The 16,870-nt window shown below is 47.9% G+C and overlaps 1 protein-coding gene across 5 annotated transcripts in view; it reads right to left on the reverse strand.

The window, feature by feature from the left end:
• Positions 1 to 16,870, reverse strand: part of SPTBN1 (spectrin beta, non-erythrocytic 1) — a 114,683-nt gene that overhangs the window by 81,739 nt on the left and 16,074 nt on the right. The gene's annotated exons all lie outside the window — the stretch shown is intronic.

The following is a 16,870-nucleotide window of genomic DNA, read 5'->3' on the forward strand; positions in this document are numbered from 1 at the left end:
GCTCGAGACTTCTGGTTTCAAAAAATCAATGACTTCTACTCAAAACCCGGGCACAAGTTCAAGAACAGATGAGATACCAACGAGTCTTTCAGAAAGCAACTGAACGCTCCAAGCCTCTTTAAAAAATGAACTACTTGACAAAACCAAGATTTCAAGCCAGTAGCTTCACTGCATAAACAAGTGCAGAATTGTCATGTTCAAATCCACACGAAGTGGAACACATATGAAACGGTGCAGTAAAACACTTTCACGATTGTTATTTTCAAAAGCAGCCTGTTGACTTTATAAATCTGCGAATGTTGGCTAAAGCATATAGGGCCATGGATAGCTCGGCTAAGAAAAACCCCAAGTGCAAAAAAGACCTCAACACGTTTACAGCACGGTGCAAATTCTGATGGAAAAAAAAATGCAAATGCTTAAAAAGTCACATAAGCATTTGACCAGCAGAAGCCTTTTAACACAGATCTGAACAAGCATTTCTTTCTTCACATGCAAATACTGACTTCACATGCAAATACTGACTTTATTTATGAACTAATCAGACAAAAACAACTGATGCATTTGCTTTGAACTCTCCCTAGCAACAAAATGGTAGCCCACCAACGCAACTTTTTACATGAGGTTCTCCTCTTTCAGGCAGTCGGATACGGTTAGTATGCCTGCACCATCTTCTAATCGGAATTTGCATGTACTTATCAGCACTAAATATAAGAGAGCCTAACACCTCCTCTTCTAGGAGAGGAGGGAGGTTGTAAATGGCTGTTAAACCAGGGGCTATGAACGCTGCAGGAACAGGCGTGGGCCTGGGGCACAGACTCAAAGTTCTCCCCGCCATGGGGGCACAGACCCAAAGTTCTCCCCGCCATGGGGGCGAAGGGCACCTGGGGGCACAGACCCAAAGTTCTCCCCATCATGGGGGCGAAGGGGACCTGGGGGCACAGACCCAAAGTTCTCCCCATCATGGGGGCGAAGGGCACCTGGGGGCACAGACCCAAAGTTCTCCTCGCCATGGGGGCGAAGGGGACCTGGGGGCACAGACCCAAAGTTCTCCCCGCCATGGGGGCGAAGGGGACCTGGGGGCACAGACCCAAAGTTCTCCTCGCCATGGGGGCGAAGGGGACCTGGGGGCACAGACCCAAAGTTCTCCCCGCCATGGGGGCGAAGGGCACCTGGGGGCACAGACCCAAAGTTCTCCCCGTCATGGGGGCGAAGGGGACCTGGGGGCACAGACCCAAAGTTCTCCTCGCCATGGGGGCGAAGGGGACCTGGGGGCACAGACCCAAAGTTCTCCCCGTCATGGGGGCACAGACCCAAAGTTCTCCCTGTCATGGGGGCACAGACCCAAAGTTCTCCCCGCCGTGGGGGCGAAGGGGACCTGGAGGCACAAACCCAAAGTTCTCCCCGCCATGGGGGGAGAGACCCAAAGTTCTCCCTGTCATGGGGGCGAAGGGGACCTGGGGGCACAGACCCAAAGCTCTCCCCGTCGCAGGGGTAATGGAGCGGCCGCTTTGCACCCTCCTCAACCCAACCCCTCCAAAGTCCCTGCTCAGAGAGACCCCAGGTCACACACAGTTCACCTTTATAAAAATATAATAGCTATTTTTAAATGCAGTTAAACATTTAGGAAAAGGGGCATGACTGGGTTTTAATAGAAATGGTCATATTACAGGAAGGCTTACAAGACTATCTGAGGAAAAAATCTCCATTTTGTGGATCCACCTGTTCGCTTCCTTCTGCTCCCACCCCTGCGAGCTCTCAGTCCCTGCGCTGTTAAAAACAGAAAAAAATCGCAAAAAAATAGAAACAAAAGAAAAAAAAAAAAAAGAGGGGTCACAGCCTGGAGCCCCGTCACGAATGTTGCCCTTCTATTTCGGCCCCCTCGGCCCGGGCTGAGCCCCCAGGTCGGCGGTTTCCCGGCCCCGAGCTCACGGCAGCCGGTGAACGGCCGTTCCCTCCTCCCACAGCCGCCCTGCCGGGGCGAGCTGGCAGCGCCGGCCCGCCCGCAGCGGGGACGCGGGGACGCGGGGACGCGGGGACGCGGGGACGCGGGGACGCGGGGACGCGGGGACGCGGGGACGCGGGGACGCGGGGACGCGGGGACGCGGGGACGCGGGGACGCGGGGACGCGGGGACGCGCTCCTCCCGCCCCGCTGGTGCCACCTGCCGGCAGCGGGAGCGGGGCCGGCCCCGCCGCCTCGGCCCGGGCGAGGGGGTGACTGGAAAAGGCCCAAATTCCGCCCAAAAAGAGTCCATATCCTGCAGCTGACATCAATCCAGCTCACAGGGGGGAAAAAAACAACCTGTTTGCTGCCGCTGCCCGCGCACTTAAGAGGCATTAATTTTCCAGATGGTCCTAGGATAAAAAAAGGACGGGTTGATTTTCTCCTGCTTGCCGCAGTTGGGAAGGTTCCTTATATATTTACTTGCAAAATAATCCCTTCGTTTTGCACAGATATGGGAAACGAGCCGGGCCCGAGGCTGTTGCATAAGCAGCTGTTAACGAAGCCCGTTTGTGAGCGATTCAGCCTTCACAAAAGGTGGGAAGAAATCGCTTTAGTTATGGTAAGCTGCCAACAGACCAACAGAATATGGAAAAACCCTTGCTCTGGGAAAGGTTTTTGCAACGTTACTCCTTCGTTGTGCACACCCAGGCTGACATTTCCCGATGGATTCTGTTGCTACGAACAAAAGGATGGAGCGAAGACGGGGAAAGGATTAAGTCCCACTCGAAACATTTCTGCACAGCGTTCACCAGCTCATCCTCGTCTAGCGTCAAACCTGGACAAAAGCCTCCCAGTGACTCCTGTACGCAGGCAGAAATCAGGGTTAATTCCAATTAAATCCATGGAATATCCGCGGTATAAACGAGTGGAATCAGACCCTCCTACAGCAGTTTCTGTTTCAACCTTCTCAGCCTTCTCTATTCACCAGTGCCCCAGGAAGACGAGGAGATATGCCACTGGAAATGCAGCAGCTCAAACTATAAAAGCAGTGACCCTAAAAATGGGATGCAGTGACATGCTAACTCAGGATAGAAGTTACAAGATTTCACCTATTTCTGTATCATCAGCGTTGAGATGTACACATAACTGGATCCAGAAAAAATTCAACTGTAACTCGGTGCTTTATCACTCCTCTTTCCTTTCCGGAGCATCACACAAGCAAAATCTACCCCAGATAAAGCTAAACTGAGCATGAAACGGGCCTGTTATCCCACATCCGCGTTCAGATTCCGCAGAGATGCTGCAAATAAAAGCGGCGCCTCTTCCACGGGCTGACATCAAGCTGCCTTTTGTGGGATGCGGCTCCGCGACGCAGGGACAGCAGCGCGGGGGAGCAGACACTCTGCAGGGATAAAAATAAGTCCCTTGCAGCAAAGCGCCTCTGTGGCGAGGTGAGGATAACACAATTTCGCCCTGACTGAAATATAAGCTGCACTGCCTTCTTCTGAAGAAGGACCCAGCTACATAACGTGCAACCACCACCCTAAGCCTGTGCTGGAAAACGATCTTACTTGACTTGGGCTGCAGCTCTGGTCCAGCACAGCCCCCTGGTGCCTCCGGAACAGGGATGGAGATAAACACAAGCTCCAGGCTTCTTGCTGCAGATGGGCTGAGCCACACCAGCAAATCTTGCTTCTGAGTGATGGATGTCCCTATCTGGCAAACGGAAACACCAGCGCTGTCTGCAACTGGCCAGACAGTAACAGGGAAAAACGGTTCAGAATTTTTCTGGAGCTCTTAACGTAGCCGAGTTCATTATTAATGACCTTGAGCGTAATCGGTCATCCATAAAATTAGCCCTGCACTTGAAAGACGCATGCTGAAAAAAATTCTGTGCATAACATACACATACACGTAACACACATACATTTACACATTTATTTTAAGCCTGACACGCTACTCGCACTAAACTGCTGCTCAATCCCGTAGTTCTACTTGGCCAGACCTCCCCGGCTCGATGATTTCAACAAGCACTTGGTGAGCAGAGATTTGTTTTATTGACAGCGTGGTCAGCACAAAGCAGGAGCCAGCTGCATTGTGCCCATCGGCTTACGGCAGCACTCTGCACTCATGCGCAAAGCGCCCGCTCGCACCCGCGCAAGAAATCGCTATAGAATCTGTAGCACCAGCAGAAAGCGCAGGGCCAGACAAAAGCCTGGGCTCCAGCAGGAACAACCTTTGTAATTTAAACATCCTGGCCTGGCTTTAAGCTGAAATATCAGTCTAATAAGGGAACAATGTTTTCTGTGGAGAGCAAAACGTAACACGAAATTTCAGCTGTCAACATCCTGAGCAGTCTTAATTCAGAGGACCCCAAGCCGACCCGTTCTCAGAACACAACACACACGAGCTCACTGACAATAAATATAACACTCTCTTGCCTTCTGCAGTTGATACAATACTAGAAGACTTCGCGTCTGTCCAAAGAGATCAAACCATTTCATTTCAAAGCATTCTTTAAAATATATTGCATAATTTGAGGGCGGGGGGGTTGGCATTATCTTCAAAAAGAAGAAATGGCTCGAAGAAAGAACCAGCCACCAGGAAGAACGTTTTCTCAGACAATTTTCAAAGGCAATATCCAGGGGTCAGACCTTTTGTATTTATCTTCATAAATAAACTAGATTCTGCTGTTTGCTTCTCAGATAATAGAAAAATAAACAGCTTTATTCAGACCATCTGATGAATTAATTCATTTACAAAAAATTCATTGGCTACTTTTAAATGCAACAATGTCATTCACTAAACAGGCTAAGACTATAATCGCTAAAATTGTGCCATACCCACACATCTGGAATTACTTCGTAATAGTTACATTTATCTTTAAAGTAAACATTACTTTTTCAAGAGTTACTATTCTTCTGTGAAACATTCTAAGCCGTTGTTAAGTTTCATGTTACTATCTAAGGACTGTCAAGAGGTTTTTATGACGTTGTGATTGAAGAAAATCTATTTTGAACAGCAATCCCCAAATGGTCTCAATTACTTATGTAGATAGACTGTTCCCCGGCTAACACACAGCCCAACCTGTGGCAGTTTTTCTGACAGTTCAGATAAATTCTGTATGACTGGATGGTTGAGAGGACTGAAAACAGGATACGGACCCTTCCATCTCCAGGTTACTGGTCCTATTATCAAGAGGAAAATCTAGTTAAGGTGTAACTGAACTTGGCATTTATACCGAGTGATATTCAGTTCAATAATAGCAGTGCAACAGACATCTAATTTTTTTTAATGTCATTTTAAACCCATATTTAAGCTGGAGAACAGGAATTCTTCTGAGCTCCCAGCATCCAGCCATATCTTGTCTCCCCATCAGGGTGAGATTCTCACTTTAGCTTCCCCAGAAGGGAAAACCAGGTCAACAGGGACACCTTCTGAGCCGCACAAAGCTTATGCAAAATGGCATACATATTTCAAACACCCCCACCAGCCAAATTCTAAAAGTGTTTAAAAAAAAATAGGTAGAAACTCAGAGGTCTGCAAACCAGAATTGAAAAATTGAAGTCCTGAGCATAAGGCTTAGAAAGGCTGGAAAATGCGCATCTTAATTCTACCCACTTCTCAACCTGAAGCCTCAGGAGCTGGTTTCCAGCCTGGCCCCATGGAATCATTTTGGCTGGAAAAGACCCTCAAGATCACGGAGTCCAACCATTAACCCAACAGCAGCACTAAGCCCTGTCCCTAGGAACCTCCTCTGCCCACCCAGCCCAGAGGCCGCTGCTCCGTGTTACATCGCCTGCACGCTTTCCAGAGACACGAGCTGCCCCTGTCCTCACAGGACAGCGCGGGCAACACGATCGCTGACGTTTGGGCTCGTTTCAGCCGCTAAACCAATTGTAAAATAATAAAGGTACTAATACAGTGAGGCTTTAACTCCCTTGGCCTCCAACCTCCTCTCTCTCCGTCTGGCATGCAGGGTCTGGCTGCCAATCCCGCCTTTCTGTGACAACCAGAACCACACTGTTTCTGCATGTTCCAACCCAAGAGTGCTCCAGGGATTCCATCTCTGCTTCCTGAGCCAACCCACTTGGTGGTGGTGACTCCTCCGGCTGTCCGTGCTCTGGGGTGAGGAGGACAAGACCCTGAAAGGTCATCGGGAAGGGAGGACGGGCCGTGCTACTGGAGAGTCAAATGCCACAATCAGCCTGTAGGGAACAGACACTTCAGGAATGCACAAACAAAGCAAGACTGAAGCCTCTTTATTCTCAATACAGGCTGGAAAAGTGTGCAAAGGTCATTAAAATCGCGCAGCCCGTCCATGAACAACGTCTACTTCCCACATGTCTCCAATAACCCATCACTTGGAAGTCAGGGAGTTAAAGAGTGGTTTACGAGCCCTTGTTTTTCTTCTGCGGTCCCCAGGATATCAGGCTCTAGCTGGGAGATGGGGACGTACTACACAAGCATTGAAACAACTTCAAAAAGCGTTTGCGCTGTTCACCGTAAGCAAACCCGGGGCTCACTGCGCTGGAAAACCGAGTGTTTTCAGCAGGGGTGGCCGTCACGTACCCACCACCACCATGTGCAGGACACAGATGCCAACCGGCTCAGCAAGCGCAGGGCTGACAGCTGAGCGCCCCGCGCCCCGGCCCAGAGCACGTGGGAGATAATCACCACTGCAAAAACGTCGTTCAGTAAACCTGAACCAAACGGCAATTTCAAACCTTGCACTCAAAGCGAGGATCATTAAAAACCTTCTAGTCTCATTCTCTCCACAGTCGCAGACACAAAATTTCACCGTTTCTCATCCACAACCCAGCAAATCTGGATTCCAACATTTTTTCCTGAAGGCTCTAGAATAAATGAGTTGATAACTAGGGTCCAAATTTGTCCTCTGTAATCTGAGGTAGCTCCACCCAGCCGAGCGCACAACCCAAGGTTATTTGAAAAGCCTCCTAAAACCAGAAAGAGGGGCACGGAGGCTCTGTGTTGGTTTTATCCAAGCTCCAACATGCAATAGGAGTTGTGGGGCGAGACCCTCTGGGTCCCTACATTTCCTAGATCCGACATTGCCTCTGAATCACCCTCCAGAGAAGCCCATGCCCCTCCACCGACTACATACAAGCCAAGAAAAGACTAAACCAGAAAAAAACTGAGACATTTTAGGTGGGAAGTGGCAGTTTTTTGAGAGAAGTTAATAAAGAGGAGTACAACAATCAAGCAGAACAGAACATGACCACACAACACTTCAGGGTGGAGTAAGCACCAAATCCCTGCTGGGACTGCCCTTCCTTTTCCCCTCATCACTCGAAGAATGTAAAACACATTTTGTGGAGCTGCTGCGGGGAGGGCTCTGGTAATGGGCCATCAGCATACGCTTCTCATGAGCCATGTTCTTCCAGCTCTGCTGAAAGGAAAGTCTGTGGGGATCCAGGCAGAGACGGGACGGTGGCACAGCCGGAGTTACAGGGGCGCGTCACACTCATCAGGATTGTGTTAATATAATAAAACTCCGTGTACTGAGTGCTAGCCCCAGGCTTAAAGAATACAACCTCCTTCATTCGGTTTTTAAGGAAAACACGGAGTACTCAGCCTCTCTCCTCATGTATTTATGGTTTTCCTTCAACGATCGCCGCTGGGCAAGGTTCACACAAGCCGAGTCAGGGCTAAGCGCAATTTAGTAAAGTTCAGCTCAAGCAGGTGCATCACCAGCTAGTCTGTGGCTGCTCAAGCAAGGTCCATGGATTAAACACGGCTCCACTCGATCTCACAAGCCACCTCAGTATCCAAAGTTGCCAAAAGAGATGGAATTCAGCATCCAAACACTCTGTCTTGTGAAACATCAACTGGGTTTCTGCTTCTAATTAAGTCAATAAAGAAATCTGCAGACTGCAATTCACACAGCTCTTAGTCAACTGCTTTTAAAAACCACTTTCATCACCTTTACAGGGTCTTTCCTAAGTCAGTTAAAGGCAGCGCCTGTTGAATTACTGGGATAACTGGGAGTGTCCCGCTACGCAGATGGCTCAGCTGGAAAAACCGCCAGGGACCAGCTCATCAGCTTCTCTCCCACCTCCATTCCTGCATCTATCACTTGTCAATATTCTAACTTTGCAGGCTTGCTCTGGTGCTTGGCCATCCGACAGCAAATGCTGCTGGTTTCTCTGAAACCGAAAAGTGACAAGTGAGCAGGAAAATCAGCGCCTGTGTTCTGGCTGGTGACTGGAATAGCATCCTGAATGTTGCTGGGGCTTTACAAGGGGTCATCTGCCCCCAGCAGCTGGCGTGCCGAGGAACGCTGAGGAATACGACTGTCAGCAGGCAAGGGCCCTTCCACTTTTACAGCCCACGTACTTATTTTACTGTAAAACACTTAAAGAGAAAATTTTGACTGTGGAATTGCCTGAGCTTTTTGATTAAAAAACCCCTTCTGATAGCGGTAAGCAAATATAAAGAGATCGAAAATATGAGTAAGCTGGATTAACGATATGTTCGCCATATCTACCACAAAGGTGCACTTTCCAAGCACCTCTAAAGAATCCAGCTGCAAGTACGCGTGGATGAAGATGCTGGTGGAGAACACCTGGGACACCTTGTCTCATGGGCTGGCAGGGAGGAAGGCTGATGGATTTAAATGGTTATCAACAGGCTTCCAAAGAAACTACCAAAAAATTCCTTCCACAGTCACTGAGAATTTAAAGGACAATGTTTAGTATTACCATGTTCCAGAAGCTATCTGTGTGTTGACCTTCACCAAAAGAACGTGAAAATATTGGGAAACTGTCTATAGTGGTATTTACCTTTTCTTCAGTGGAGCAGAACAGAAAGTCTTTTTTAGTATTTTTCAAGTGCTCACGCAGAGCCGAGTCCCAATGAAAAGGAGTTTCCCATTTTCTGGTCTCTGCTCTCCCATGACCCAGCTTACGAGAAACAGAGCACCGGGCTTTGGAAACCAGCTGCGTGTCAGTAAAGGACTGAAAACCGAGATGCTCCCGCTGCCTGACGTCTGTGGGACGTTTGGTTCCTCTGTGGATGAAGGCACCGCTGTCTGCGCTCAGAGAACAGCAGAAAAACCTTAACACCTCCACCCCAAACTCGCTGGCAAGTCCCAGCCAACCCGAACGCCCTTGGTGACATCTCTTTATTTTGATGGTGCTCCAGCAAACCGGCCGTGCCAGGTGGTGTCCAGCCCATCGCAGGCTGAGATGCTTCATGGAAACAGCACCAGCTGAAGCGGCCAGCTAGCCTGGAACCTAAAATGAAATGTTCCCTAGGAAAAAATGTCAAACTGGGAAGCTGCCTGATCATTCAGTAAGTACTGTGATTGCCTACCATGTAATTTATAGATACAAGTTTACACCTGTTACGTTAATTTGAATTAAGAGCACTAAAGCCAAGTTTCTGCAGATGGAAGAGAGACCAGAGATGCAACATGTCTTCTTCAATCATAACACCAGAACTGGAGGTTTCTACATCACTTCTACCAAGACCCTTAGACAGAAGCAATGGGCACAAATTACATTTACAACAAGAGAACATTCGCAATGAGAGGACAGCCGGCCTGCCTTTGCAAGGTGCGAACACCCGGTTTAACTCAAAGCTGCCGCAGGGGATCGGCACAATCACATCCACAAGCACGTTCCTCCTCCCGCCGTCTCTCTCCAGAACCCGAGATGTGACGGCTCCAACCTCCCGCCAGCAGCGGGGCTGCCAAGTCAACAGGCCAAGGATTCCACCCGCCAACCGCTCGCTCTCTCGCACTTATTTTCCCTCTCCATTTCCACACCCCACCCCTCCCAGCCCTCTCATTAACAAATCTTCCAGCTCCTCTGACGGTCAATAATTATGGCTGGAACCGCTGGAGGTCAGGAGCGGGGAGCAAGGACCAGAGAATACAAACCGCTATCTTCCAGCGCTGCTGCCCACCATAAAGCCGACATGCACAGAACAAAACAGGGCTGCAGCAAAGAATTACTTTTTGACCAAAGGCACGCTTGAAGTGCTGAGCCACGTTTGATAAAGCGGAACAGAATGAGAACGCAGCAGGGTAGAACAGCTACTTCAAGAAGTCTGCAGAGCTACCACGCACCAAGAGATCCGGCTGTACGTCCGGGGTCGTTGGGCTGTGTACAGGTCCCAGTCCAGCCAACACCATCCGAGCTGGGAGGTGCTGGTGGCCTGATGACAACTCCCAGTGCGGGGAGGAGAGCCCGAGCAGGTTTGGCTCTTGGCTCTGCCTCCCAACTGCAGCGGGAAACCGCGCCCAGGGAGAGGCCTAAGGAGAAAACGATGTTTTACTGCGGAGGCTTTTTGTTCTGGGCTTTGTTTATTAGCGGTATCTCGCAGCCAGGCAGGCATGGAAGCAATTTAAAGGGGCAGCCTGGAAGAAATAACCTGCTGCACAGTCAGCGGGTTGTGAACTAGCAAATAAACAAACAACCAACAAAGACCAGATTCCGGGGGCGGGAAGGAGGCAAGACTTGCTAACACGCTTCCTAACGCAACAGCAGGCAACGCGCCTGGACCGACAGCTGCTCTGAGCAGCACACTAAGCTCCCACGCCAGCCCACCAAGGAGCAAGCCCAAGCCCAAGCCGAGATTTAAGAAGAGACTTAAGACAGCACAAGTTACTTCATGACGATGCTGAGATCAATTCTACCTGCTCTCACACCGGCACTTGGTGCCGGAGATTCCCGAGACCTGTCCAGCTGAGCTAGTTCTGCTCATCAGCTCAGTGGGGTCTGGCCAAAGACCTGGCCTAGGAAACAATTTGGTTTTGGTCCCAGAGGCTCAAAGCTCCAGAATGAGCATTTCCTTCCAATGGTGAACCCCCAAACACAGTCAATTCATGCACAGCTTTGCCTCTCAATGGCCAGACTTAGTGCAGCACTGAGGCATGTTGCAGGGACCACATAGAGTCTAGCTGTTATTTCTTTAATGAAAATAAAACCAAAATTACTAACAGAACGGGGAAACTTTTGCTCTGGTGAGATTATGTCAAGACAGCACTTTAGTGCTGGTCAGGGAATCCCTCTCCAGAGGAAACAAACACCGTCCACTCGCCAGCCCCTGGGCAGAAGAACTAAGAGCATCCCATCCAAACCAGTCTCCTCACTTCCAAGCCAGCGTTCAGCGGGTCAGTGGGCACTAACCAGGGGAAGGCGCCAGGTAAAGCCAAGTGTACTGCCTGCATGTGCCCAGCTGAGCTTTCAAATGGACACCAGCTGTTAATTCCTTTCCACATTCTTCACATTTTTTTGGCCAACTCCTGACAAGACTAACAGAAACCTTCCCCCTTAGAACTTCCATCTGAAGCATAGATAAAATAGTCAGGCAGGGCAAGGAAATATATATCATTATTGCCTTAATTGAAATGCATGCCTGCAGGTCCTCAGTGCGTCCCTGCCCTTTGAAACGGGTTAAAGAGCCTTAATGCCATCTAAATTCAGGCAGTTTGTTATTCGGGGCATTTGTGACCAAACAATTTGAGATGCATCCTGGGAGGAAAAAGCAGGCGGGACGGAATTTAAAACCCTGGGAAAGAAAATGACAGATGTGGAGCAAATGCCCAGAAAAGCTGCATCTTAAATAACTTGGGTAATTATTTTGGTTCTTTGATGTTGCAACTACGGTTAAGTTTGGGGTTTTCTGGGGGGCAGGTATTTTAGTGCATATCTTCACATGAGATAAAAGATATTTATCACCTTATTTATGATAGAGCAATGACTCTTTCCAGGTTTTTCATGTCTGGTTGCTAATACAATTGCCTGAGTTGTCTCAGCTGCTTTAAAAGGATCCCCATAATATTCTTCCCCAAAACTCCACAGCAGCGCTCACGAACAGCAGGACTAAAGTCTAACAAATAACTTGGTAAAAAGCAGCGGTGCCACACTAGATCAAACCAGCAGTTTTACCTGAAACATCTCATCCATCTTGGACACTACAATTTATTTTTGCCCTGAGGTGTGTGTTATTCACAGTTCTACACGCTCTAAGTAAAACAGACAAATAAACAAACCAATGACATTTAGCTCTTCCCAAATATCTAAATATTCTTGTTATAAACAACTTCTGGCAACATGTAAATAGGGCCCCACTCACACACAGCGGCTTTTCCAGCCTTGTGCACCCAGCAGATGGAAATGGCTTTGCGGAAACGGGAAAAAATAACAATATTTTGGTCCGAGAGCTTTATGGATCGTTGCATTGAGCTCAGAGGGAAACAGCAGTATTGTGCAAAGTATTTTCACACTGAGGTCTCAAACCCCATCTTGTGAAGCACTCAGGAAAAACAACCAACCAACCAACCACACAAGTAAACAGATTGTATTATTTCTGTGATCACCCAGTCTCAACTGGTTCCCAGGTGCAAAGCCCCAAACCTGCCTATGAATCCCACGGACACACAACACGCAGCAGCAAAACCCACATAAAGCAACGATATGTAAAATATCCGACAATTATTTCATTCTGATTTGAGGTTTTTGTCTGGGAAATAGATCCTGGGCTGGCACGTTCCCAAGCCAACAGCTGCATTGCTTTTCTCCTTCCACAAACACTCCAAGTTCGCCAAACCCCTGTTTGTGCTGGCAAATGCCCAACGTTTTATTATTATGCACTATTAGTTCATAGTGAAAAATGTGCACTACAGGGGAAAAAAAAAAAAGTCTAGAGAAGCTAAATAATTGGGTACAGATGTTGAAGATTTATGAAGCTCTATCCACCGGACAGTATCTGACATATTGTTTCTATCACCTGTTTGCTTTCTGAGTTTTTAATAAGATAACTATGCGTGCTATCCTTGCAGAACAGTCTAGAATTCCTCCTTCAAAAACCAATCACTTTTGATCTCCACTTGTCTCCTCTCAACAACAATCCCTCTTCAAAGTCCCACAAATGCCACTTTATATTCATTTCATATTTAAATAAGATCTTGGCTGTTGTTTTCATCATCTGGCAACTTTCAAACGCAATCAGACCACTTCATTCTTACTTCACGTCCCAAAAACTAAACCTGACACATCATGCCAAATCCCCGGCATTTAAAATTCATAATAGAACATCTCATCGTCCCAAAGACACTGTTCTAAATACTTAATCATTTTCACTTTTTTTTTTCTTTCCTATTTACTGGCAAACACCATCTGCTCAGCGCCTTTGGGGACGTCACTTCCCTGTGTTATACACATGCCCAAACCATCATGATGAGTCCAACACTCAGGTTAAGCCACCTACAAAAGTAACCCCGTCCCAGCCAGATTTCCAAATCTTGGATCATTAAATGCGTTCTACAAAATACCTGCAAAGTGCGAAGTATTGCAGCTGACAGCAAATGTTATGAAAGTAAAAAACACAAGAAAAATCACTGGCATTTTTCCTAACCGACGGGTAATGGTTTTGCCATCGCGAGCGCTTTCCTTCTACCAGCATAAAACGGCAAAACAAGGTACGTCCCCTCGGTTGTTTTTCCGAGAATTTACAAAAGAGGATAAGTCACCAAAAAAGGTTGTGTCTGCGCAAACCAACGCGTGTGACCACTGCCGTTTCTGCCGCGATTTCGGTCGGGCAACCTGACATTTTCCTGCACCTTCCCCATGGCCGCCGAGAAACTCCTGAGAAATGATTTCATCCCTTCCGACGATGCGGCTTACGCAATGCTGACTTATGCAGGTCGTGACCTCATTACAGATTTAGACACTCTGTCCCCATATTAAAAAAAAAAAAAAAAAATAGAAGATCTGGTAAATTTGGAGCGTTGGAAAAAAAGTCTATGGAGATTTAAGTTTTTCTACAGCTCTGAAATAGCGTTTGTCAATCACAATTGCACTTTTGGGTCAAAAGAAGTAAAATAAATAGATAATCTCTATTTACACACTATGTTCAGCAAGTGGGTGGTGTGAGAGATGCCCCGTCCAGCCATACCCTTTCTCTACATTAAATACAAATAAAGAGACAACGCAGACACGCTGGTGGGTCTGTCCAGCTCCTCCGTCCGTCCCAGGGAATACAGACAGCAAAAAGAAAGGTTAAGAAGTGACAAGCAGAGAAAAGTTCCATTTTACATCACTAAGTGTTCTTCCATGGATGGGAAGCCAACATTTGCCGTGTCAGAAAATTCTCTCTGCTTTCTCTGTGGATAAACGAAGTGAGACAACATTTCCACTACCCACCGCCTCTGTTCCTTGAGCAGGTTTTGAGCTGCCTTTGAGCGTTTCCAGCAGATGGCCTGAAATCCTCAGCCAGTTCCATTTCATTTGTTTCTTTCAAGTGTGTAAGAAGTCGGATGCTTTGTTTTCTTTACTACATGGCTCAGGAATCGTGGAGAAACCGTGTCGTTTCCCTCAGTGTCTGCACAAACCGCCCGAACTTGCTCTAAATCCCAACCTGAAGTGCAGAAGTAGAATCACTTGTTGCTTGGTTGGTTTTGATTTTGCTTTGACCATCAGATTTGAATCTGACCAACTGCGTCCAAAGACAAAAGTGCTGCTGGCTCGTAGTGTTCAGCTTCACTACGGCTCTGGTTTCTCGACTCACACTCCTGCGTGATATGGTCATGAAGGAAGAAATCTTATTTATATTTTAAAAGTAGAAGATTCTCACATATTTAAGACTTACACCTGCAGATTTACAGTAAAAAGAACAACACCACACAGCCCTGAAGCCATTGAGAAAGCGTTAATCCCAATCATTTTCCACCTAATGACTGTTTACTCCGCAGCCCTTCCAAAGCTTGGCCGCTCTCCAGATCTTCCTGCTTTTTCCTTCTCCTGCCCATCTCCAGCCATCTCAGGGCAGGCAAAGCAACGGAGGAGAACAGACAAACCTCCAGGAGGACAGACAAACCTCCAGGAGGACACTCTGCTCTGTGCCGGCTCTGCAAGCTTCGTTTCCTGCAGGAAATCCTGAGCATTGTTTCACTTGCAAGGCAAAAACCAAAATCTCGAAGCTCTAAAAGCATTGCCAAATAGTACAGAGAAGAGGAGAAAAAAAAAATATATATATACAGAAAAGTTCTTTTTTGAAGGATTTCAAAATGGCCATCGGCTTTACAGTTTTAAAGGCAGCAGGACTAGTTGTATAACTCCTGCTGGGAATAGATTTTAACGTATCGTACAGATCCACCCCCTTCCCTTGTTTCAAGTGAGATCCACTGTAGTTTGGCAGGGGTTTTTTTAAAGGAACAATTATTAGTGACCAAATGATCCCACTCTCCCTGCTACCCAACGAGCTGTGTTTCCATCTCACACACATCTAGAGAAAGCCCAACTCTCCTCATCACCAAAAACATGGTGAAACAGCTCATTAGTGAAAGTGCGACACTACCACCGGCCTCCAGAGACCTCACGGATCCCAGCTCAGATCTGAGCAAGGGTGGTGGCTGTTGCAGCAATAAAGCAAACCCACGACCAATCCAATGCACTGCAATCAATATTTTAAATGAAATCAGTCAAGCCCGTATTCATATCAGGTCAGCAGTAATGAAAGCATCCTTATTTGGAATAGCAAAACCAGAAAACCTACATTTCCCAAAGTGAACATATTAATGGGAGCGTTTTGAAATGCGCGATGCACCAGTAAGAGGCTTTAATCTAAACCTGCAGATTACGCTCTGCTAGCTTTTCCATTATTCCGCTCTCCATTAAACCCCACGCGCTGTGAAGGCAGCAAGAGGTTAAACCAGCCCCGCGATCCTTGCTCAGCCCTTTCTCTTCCTGAGGATCCTGCTCGTGGTTTCTCCTTGTGCAACACTTGGCATTATGGCCGGAATGAAGCACCGAGGGCGGAATTCGATACCAAACATTTCTATTAGTGACGGCGTCGATGTCAACACAACGCACGGAATTAAGCCTCATAATTTCGCCAGTGATAGCAGAACTGTCTGCTCTTCTATCTGGAATGATCTGCTTGGTTGACTCCATCTTGACACAGTGATTCAACCATTTTAATTCCTGGCTGACTGGAGTTGGCTTTCCCTTCACCACAGCACCGCACACCAGGCCCGGCTGCCTCCGAGCAGGAATCTCTCTGCGTAAAGCACATGCGAGTGAAGGTAAAAAAATAATAATAATAATAATAAAGTCAGGCTAGGGGAAGGTGATGAGCAGTAGAGCGCAGTAATGGGATTGAATATGTAAAAATGGAGAATTTTCAGACTGTCCCTGGCTTCTTTTTCCAAACAGGCATCTCAGGAAAAACTCCGCAGTCTGGTTCTCTTGAGAGGGTACCGAGGAACACAGGCTGTGTCTATCCTGCCTTTAGGAACAGCCCCAGAGGGAAAGCTCCACTTCCCAAGGCGTGGGAGGGAGCTGGCACACCCCAGATGCACAAATCACAGTCCCGCCCTGAGCATCCCTCCCGCAGGCTGCCCCGAATCCTCCGATTCCGCGTTCTCTGCCCAAAAAGCAGGCGCATCTCTGTGCAGAAGAGAGAGGTGGATGCGATGCACAGCGCGGTGTTTCTGCATCCGCGTGTTAACACCCACAAACCAGAGCTGCCTTGGCCCAAACAGGAGCTGTCGGCAGAGCCACGGTCACATCGGCGTTCCCTGTGAGTCCCAAGCACGGCCGCGGCTGCAGCGCTTCGGTCTCAGAAAGACAGCAAACGAAAGGCTTTGCCTGCAAAATTCGGGGTGTGCTCTTGTCCTGCTGCAATACTCCGACTCCTGCAGTGTTCGGCAGGGATGGCTTAAAGCTCACAGGCTGGCGAAGCAGAATAGAAACCAAACAGCAAGTCCTTTCAAATAGTCATTTCTGACATTCCACAAAACTAATGCAGGTTCCAGAAAAACAGAATGGAGCTCTTCCAGGGTAGCAGCGGATCAAGAGAAAACAAGCTCTAGGCAACAGATGAAGCTACACCATCCATTTCAGGGCTTGTTACCGTGCAAGTGCCCCAAGAACAATCCCTTCATTCACATATTTCAC

This window comes from Caloenas nicobarica, chromosome 3, assembly GCF_036013445.1.
Source record: "Caloenas nicobarica isolate bCalNic1 chromosome 3, bCalNic1.hap1, whole genome shotgun sequence".
NCBI classification, from domain to species: domain Eukaryota; kingdom Metazoa; phylum Chordata; class Aves; order Columbiformes; family Columbidae; genus Caloenas; species Caloenas nicobarica.